Here is an 8,255-nt window from a genome sequence, read left to right as displayed (position 1 = left end):
ACTCTTTCTTGAACTATATATTAAAAAGATCTTCTCTTTCACAGTAATCACAAGTTTTTCTACATTCATCTCGTATATCATCATAATGCCCTTAATTCTAGGTTTTGAAAAAGACTTTTCATGTCATGTGCACTCACATAGCTAAGGTGAAGAGCCTTTGGGCTAACAAACTGACCTTCTACGCTGCGCTTTTTGAAATATTTTCTGATTTGATGGTTGCCTCCTTTATTTTGAAGGAATGAATGCTTGCTACCGTTAACCTTATCAAACTCTCAAATACCTCCTTACGCCGGTTCACATCACATAAGGGCAATAAGAGCGAACTGACGCGTCAGCTTTTAGGGCGCCTTTTCCTTAAGCATTTCTTTCTCCATCTAAGGTCAGGGAAGATAGGGAAAAGAAAAACTACTTTCTTATCAATTAGAAGGAAAAAAGAAGGAGCCGCTCGTCTTGGGAAATGAACAAAGAATGCTTTGGTGAGCAAGAAGCTGCCATGTATAGGAGAAGGGGCGGTAGGACGGTAGGCTTAAAGGAGGCGGCTCTTCATTCTTTTCTATTCCTGCCGTGATTAATAATCATAAAGGACCTATGCTATCAAGACTGGTTTCTTACAAGCGAAAAAAATTTTCTACTGTATTTATTCGCGACATGTCAAGCCCTAGTAAGGTTCTTCGCTTTGCATCGAATTAAACCACATTCTCCATCGCTTGTGCGGGCCCCGTCAATTTTTTTCCCTTTGTCTCATTTCCCCTTTCCTTACTGCAAGTTCGAGCCTTCCTCGCTCTCTCTTCTGCTTACTTCTAATTCCTTGCTTCTAGGTACTAACTTAAAGGAGAATATCCCAACATTACAAAAAACTTTCTTAGCTTGCAAGACTGACTTTAAGCCTTTCTCTCCAATTCTGCTTGAACTGAGAATGAAATATTCCATGGGGCAAGGCTAACTTATACAACAAGGGAAGATGGACCGAACTGTAAATAAATCCTGTGAGCTTACTTTGTTAAGCCATCTTGTTCGATTACAACTGGTATAAGAGTCAGTCATAGATTCTTTCCTATGATAACCAAGGTAAATAGGAGTGAAAACGTACGTCTTTTCTTTACTGAGGCTATTGTCCTAGTAGTTATGATGCCAATTTTGGCTTGTTCCACACAGACTACAAAAGCCTTGCTCAAACGAATCAAGAAATTTCTCAGAAAATAATTCACTTTTGGGATTAAGACAAGGAAAGTCTATTTACAAGATTGACTGACTTGCTTCCAAGCCGAGTTCCTTCCTTCGGTAGAGGAGAAAGGGCTGCTAGAAGAAGAGTTCACCACTATCTACGCAATTCTCTAGCTTCATTCTTTTGAGAATCTTCCATTTCAGAGTGATGCTCGCACCACTACACTCACTCATACCATTGACGAGAGAAGAGGTTCAATCCATAGGCGAGGTGGAGACTTTGGTATAGGTTCGCCTGTTCAGCATGCTATTGCTCATTGGCTCCTTTACTTTAGTTCATCATTTCTTTGCAACTCTCTTGATCAATCTCCTCTTGTTATTGGTCGATCTTCTAGACTTGCTTACGATAAGAGGGACTCGGAAGGCTAATCCGTGAAAGATGAAAAACAAATTTCATTCCTAATAGATCAAGTTGAGGTAGTAGACCAAATCGTCTATCAACGTCCTCTACTAGGTTGACTAGAGCCTTGTTACTATAGTTCGCGCTATTGAGATCATCGTTGATTGAGAGAGAGAAATCTTTTGTGGGATCCTAAGTGTCGCAACCGGACGATCGCAACGGTACGACGGATGACAAACTTGTTCCAAAATATCAGAGGAGTCGCCACCAAAGTTTATTTTTAAGAAAAACCTTAGAAAAACTTAAATATAATACGATCTTTGAAACCAAAAAATGAGTTCGAGAGTCATTTACGTGTAGGGAAGGTATTAGCACCCTACAACGTCCGTTTAAAAAACGGTTACCTAAAATTAATTGTACAAAATTATTCTAATTTTGAAAAATATTATTTATTGAAATATTATTCGGGTTATTTTAAAAATTATTTTGACTTGACGGGTACGGTTCCCGCTCCTACGTATCCCCGGATGCAATGGGAAACTCAAAGCCACGTAGTTCTATTTAAAAATTATGAAATTAGTTGATTATAATTAAGTTTAGGATACAAGATAATGCAGTTATACATGTACCCTACGAGAAAACAATACAGAAAGTGAAGGAAGATCACACAACTATACTGCAAATCATTAAGAAATATTTTATTCGTAAATGGAGTATTTGAATTTTAATTTTGATTATGATTAATATTGAAAGAAATTTAAGATAGCGTAAGCTATACATAAACTTCTTATAATTTATTAGACTATCGAAGGCAATGTAAATTACACATCGATATTATAAAAATTTATAAAATGAATAAATTATAGTAATTTAATTTATCAAAATTTGAAACATGACTTAAGAAAATAAAAAATATAATTTTATTTGAATTGATTAAAGAAGATACTCATTTAATAAAAAACATTAAAAATTTTATTTGATAGATTTATATTATATAAAACCTAAGGTAACGTTGGTACACATAGATTTTGACAATTTATAACGCATAAAGGTAGAGTCGCTACACATTAGCATTATAAATTATTTCTTAATAAAATAATTTAGATTTAAATTAGTTGATTGATTTGTAAATTAGTATTTAGAAGAGAAAAACATCTTGCATTATTATTAAAGTGATTAACTAATTAATTAATGACAATATGTGATAAGTTAATATTGCATAAAGTCTTGGTAACGTAGGTACACATAGACTTTATCAATTTATAATACATGACGATAGAGAAGCTATACGTTAGTATTATAAATTGATACAATTATATTATTATTTATTAATTAATTATAAAAAATAAGTAATTTAGTATTTACAATATAAAATAAAATAATCATAAATATAAAATTAAATCGCATTAATATGATACAAATATACAATAAATAAAATAAAAGATAACAATCCTAAAAAAGAAGATATAAATAATGAAATATAAAAAAGGAAATAATTTAAAAAAAATCAACTTAGATATGATATTGTAAAGTAAACGGTATCAAGAGATTTTAAATAAATAAAATAAAATAAAATAATTTAAACAAAGTTAACATAAAATAAATAAAATAAATAATAAAAACTCATTCATTAAATAAATTAATAATTATCATAATAACAAATAATAATGATGATGAATAAATAAATAAAACTAAAACAATAAATTATATGTTGAACTAAATAATGATAATAATAAAATAAATAAAAAAATTCGGACAAAAAATAAAAAAAAATAAAAAAAAGGATAAAATGGTCTCAAATTTTAAATTTTCAGATTTAAGAGGGAAGGACTTTAGGGTTAGGGGTGTGCTTTTCTCCAAGAAAAACAAAAAAAAGGTTATGAAAGGGTGGAGGTGAGGTTAATGGAGGCCATGGTTTTGAGTGGTGAAGGTTATTGAGAGCAAAAGGAAGAGGAATGAGACAAGGTAGGGAAATAGTTTTTTTATGGTGAGTTTTGTGTTTGTGGATGATGATAGATGGAGGAATGGGTGGAGAGGTGGTGAGACATGGATATTTGAAATGGTGGTTTAAAATATTTTTTTATCATTTGAGATTGATTTGATATAGGAAATGTTTATTCAAAATATAAATATGCATGAAGAAGAAGAATGTGTAAAATGTATGATGAAGCTTACTTGATGTTCTTGAAAATTTTTGCTTGCCTCTTGTTCTTCCTCCTTTCCACTAACCTTTCTTTTTCTCTATTTTCTCTTTTTCTCTCTCCGTTTTAGAATGCCTTCTCTCAAAAAAAATTTAGCCTCCTCTGATGTCTCCCCCTGCTCCATGGTCCTTTTTTCCTTTTATTGTTAGGGTTTTCACCAAAAGGCCCAAAATTCTGAATTTTTCCTTTTTTATGTATAAAGTAACATTGGTTCAAGAATTTAATTATTTTTCATATTCTATTTTCCTTTTAAAAATTAATTCTGAAATTTTTCTATTTTATTAAGATAAATTTTTGTTTTTTTTTGTTTTTTTGTTTTTTTTTTAAACCTTTTGATTCCATTCTTCTTTTGTAATATTAAAATTCAGATTTTTTATTTTTTTATTTTTTCACTTTTATTAAAAAAAAAATTTAAATCAAAATTTTAGTGTTCACACTAAGCCAGCAATATTCTTGTTTTAAAAGACGTATAAACAATTCTTTATTATGATCATACAGATTGCTTTTCATGACTTTTCTTTCCATAGGCATACATTGCAGTCTAACTAGTTTTCTAATTTTAAGGAACCAAGAATTCGTCTTTTGATCCCCCTCGAGCCTACTCTCATCTTTCAAATTAAGCTTTCGATTTAGTTGGTGTAGATGCTGAAGGATCAGCTAACACTAGATAGGAAATTTGATCGAAGCTCTCGAACATGTTCCAAAGTAAGTTTAGGATTCAATTGTTTTGATATCCCAAATTGAGGTGGCTTTAAACTTACGTTTGCCTACCTCTCTAGTTACAAAGAGAAGAGAAGCGGGGCTTCGAAGCCTTGCCTAAATTCAAGCTAGAAAGCATGGTTCTTGCCTTCCTCTTTCCTCCCTCCTTGGAGCTCGTTCATTCGTTAGGGGATCCCTTGCTTTCATGTTCGAGTGTTTGCTCATCGTTTAGGCCGGTGAGTGCGATTTCTGCTCATTGCAGTAATCTTTAGGGTTCTTCGCACCTGGATAGTACCAAGACCCTTGTGCCCCAGCCCTTGATCAGATAAATTCACCCGCCTTATGACCAAAAACTAAAAATGAGCCTTGCGACGAGACACGGACATTCCCCATGCTGTTGTTCCCTCCGGTCTGTTCCCGGGTTGGGTTAGGAGAATATTCGAGCGATTGCATTTATGGATCAAAACGCGCTCACAAGGCTCACAATAAGAATAAGACCAATAGAGACTTCATAGGAGACCATTTGAGCTGCAAATCGTAATGTTCCTAAAAAGGCATATTTCAAATATAGAGGAGTGAAAGTTCCCAACAATCAACGAGTTGATCATACCCTTCTTTGAACCATATGAGCATGTCCTCTGTCGCCCCCCCACCGCACTTATGGCTCTATACCCTAACCCAACTTGCTCTGGCCCCCAATCCTCCCTTTCTATTCCTTGGTAAGCACACTGTAAGAGCATAAGGGGGGGCGATATCTGCTTTTGATTGATAGAAAGCATCTCTCTTTTGTCCTTCTTAACTGAACCTGAAAAGAATCACTTTATGCCACTTTGTACACTATATATAGTGTAGGCACCTTCTTTAGGGACTCGTTCCTTGATGACATGACTTGTGCCCCTTTTGGAGAACCTTAGTAACTTTGCAGCGAATTTTTCATCAAAAGGAAATTTTCTAGTCGCAGACTAGACCTCTATAAAGAAAGAAATGGCTGACCCAGTTGGTTAGTGGGTGAAAGGCTGAAACCTAAAGGAATGGTTGGGCCAATCGGGTGCCCGAGTTGTGATAAAGGGGAGAAGATTAAATGAGAAAGCAATTAGGAACGAGATAGTTAGAGACCTGCGAGCTAACAGCCCTTACATTCCTTTTTGAAATGAATCTCCGGACCTTTTGAAACAGCTGTGCCCTCGATTGGGCTGTGTGTGAAATGTTGGACAAGTAATGACCACAACAAGCCTACCTATCATCAAAGCAAGCCCAAGTTTTCATTCATGGGACTTTCCATGGATGGGCCTTTGATCTTTTGTGGGCTTTAAACTAGCCAACTTTCCTCCTTCATTCTTGTCTGATCTTATCCTTCACTCTTTACAGAGTCAGGAACTAATGGGACTGAGACTTAAAATAGTAAGATAGTTTAGCCTATCCAATAAATAAAGCTTGAATTGCTACTTTTCCTCTCTCTGTATAAAGTAAGAAATATCGTTTAGCTGTAATGCTTGCTTTCCTTTTTTTTATAGCTACTCCCATACAATTAAAAGAAACTGTTCACTCTATACGATATGGCTACAAAGCGAATGAAGAAGCCGGAAGCAGTTTTTGCCTGTGGAAGCTTGCATGCTATCCTAATGTGATGCTTGAACCCTCCTTGCGACATAGAATGGGAGACCCCCTCTCATCTTCCTCAACACATTCATAAGATACGTAGATTAGATTATCGCCGAGGATATCCAATTCCCTATATTCAGTCTATCTATTTGAAGTCCGATGAACACTTTAGGAAGACTGACTAAATCAAATAGGAATGATGATGGGGCAAGGGTCAATAGATGCATATGAATATAAACAAGCTAACATCAATCCACCTGACAGGATCTGATCATTCTCAGACTGTGGTGAAGGGTGAAGGAGGGATTTTGAAGACTATGTGTTAAGTATAGTAACATCTGTCAGCACCCTCCCTTTCGTGCCTATCTCACTTGTTTACAGCTCTTATGGGTCTTTTCACTACTTTCACATGATGCAATATTTGGGCCTCCTAGACTAGCTCTCTCGCCCAAGTCTCATTGCATTCATATTCCAAGCACTAAGTATTCCTTTCCTGCTTAGATGCGTCAATCCGCCTATCGGTAGCCTTTTCCCTGCATAGATAACTTTAAAAAAAAAGTTGTTCTTCGTAAGAGGGAACTAATACTTTAGATAAGGTTTATTGCTATTTTCTCTCTCATCACACTAGCACTTAAGAGACTATCTTAGCCTAGAATAAGGGATCACAATAAGGATTACCAAAAGTAGGTAGTACTGCAGTACCAGTCCACAACTACCATTTCTTTAACTTAACTTTCCTGTCCTATTAGTCTTCTTTTGGGACTTTAGGAGCATTGAGTAAAGGTAGGCATGGGGGCTGGAAGATCTACTTATTCAAAGGCAAAGAGCACCCCTATATTTATTTTCACAATAAGAGCTAGTGAAATGTACTCTTTCCTCATGCCAGTGGGGAAAGAAAAGAGGCTCACTGCGAGAGGAGAGAGTGATTTAGTAGCTAACAAGTGCATGTTTTTCATTAAATGAATGGTTATTTGGGAAACGTATGTTAATGAGGATAAGGAATTTATCCTGTTACTGAAGGAACCTCAATTTCATAGCGCATGGGGAACGCAAGTTTGATCGAAGATTAGAGAGGAGAGGTGGAATGGAAGAAAAGGCTTGGGATTGATTTAAGAGTCTTTGTGCTAGTCGTATGCGGTGAGAGTCGCACGTACGATAACGAGCGGGGTTCGCATCTATACGTGTAGTGTGGTGGTTGGGCCTACCCACCTTATTTGTTCCATGATCTATGGGTTTACTGGGGCTATCCACTTCGATCAATTAGCCAAGATTTAGACCGGATACAAAATGACTGGTGCTCGATCTAGTGGTATTTTTTTGGGGATTCTATCTATCGCTGTAGGATCCCTATTCAAGATCATTGCAGTTTCTTTTTGGGCGGCTGTAGAACAGACAGTCGCCTATAGGTGGTAGGGTAAGGTGGGTGGTACCGATCAGATTACGGCCAATCTTCCTAACTGTGTGCAGGTCAGGTTTAGAGCGCATGAAACTAATCACTATCTCGTAAGGGCATTAAGACCATGGCATGTTAAATGAAAGCGTCGCTTTCTCTGTAGTGTTGTCACACAAGATAAGCACGTCGCCTGCCTACTGGCTGGGCGAATCGAAGTTCTCTTCTGGTCAATTGTCCACCCAGTCAAGTGCAAAAAACAGTAAAATCACGCAATGCATGCTGTTGGTGTGCCTATACGGAGGGCAAATATATCCATCAAGAAGTAATAAAGGATTCTTAAATTAAGTTTCCAAAATATCGTCCAACAAGGATTGTTTTCCAATTACTAAGAATTTTCTAATTTAATTGTTTAAGCTTCAAAGATACGAGATTAATTAAAAACAATAATTTATAAAATCAATTATAAAACTAAGAGTAAGGAATACAATGCACGTCTTAATTAAACTTATCAGATAGGAACCTAGGACATATGGGTTTTCTCATTCAATCCTTTATGTTATTTTTCTATTTAACTCTAAATCTAATTTTTTTGTGATTACCAATCATTCATACGAATACTATTAATACCCAATGGTCATGCAATATTAATATTCTTTTCTCTAAATTAACATCCCCAATGGTCATGCAAGACATCAATTTGAGAAAGTTTAAGGAATCTATGAACTTGTTAATTTAATAACGATTAAAAGAGAAATATTAGTTTGGTCCACCTAATCTTTTGTCTCGTTTTATCCAA

Source organism: Abrus precatorius, unplaced genomic scaffold (genome assembly GCF_003935025.1).
Source record: "Abrus precatorius isolate BTA unplaced genomic scaffold, Abrus_2018 Scaffold5, whole genome shotgun sequence".
Classification (NCBI taxonomy): Eukaryota; Viridiplantae; Streptophyta; class Magnoliopsida; order Fabales; family Fabaceae; genus Abrus; species Abrus precatorius.
This window is presented reverse-complemented; position numbering follows the sequence as displayed.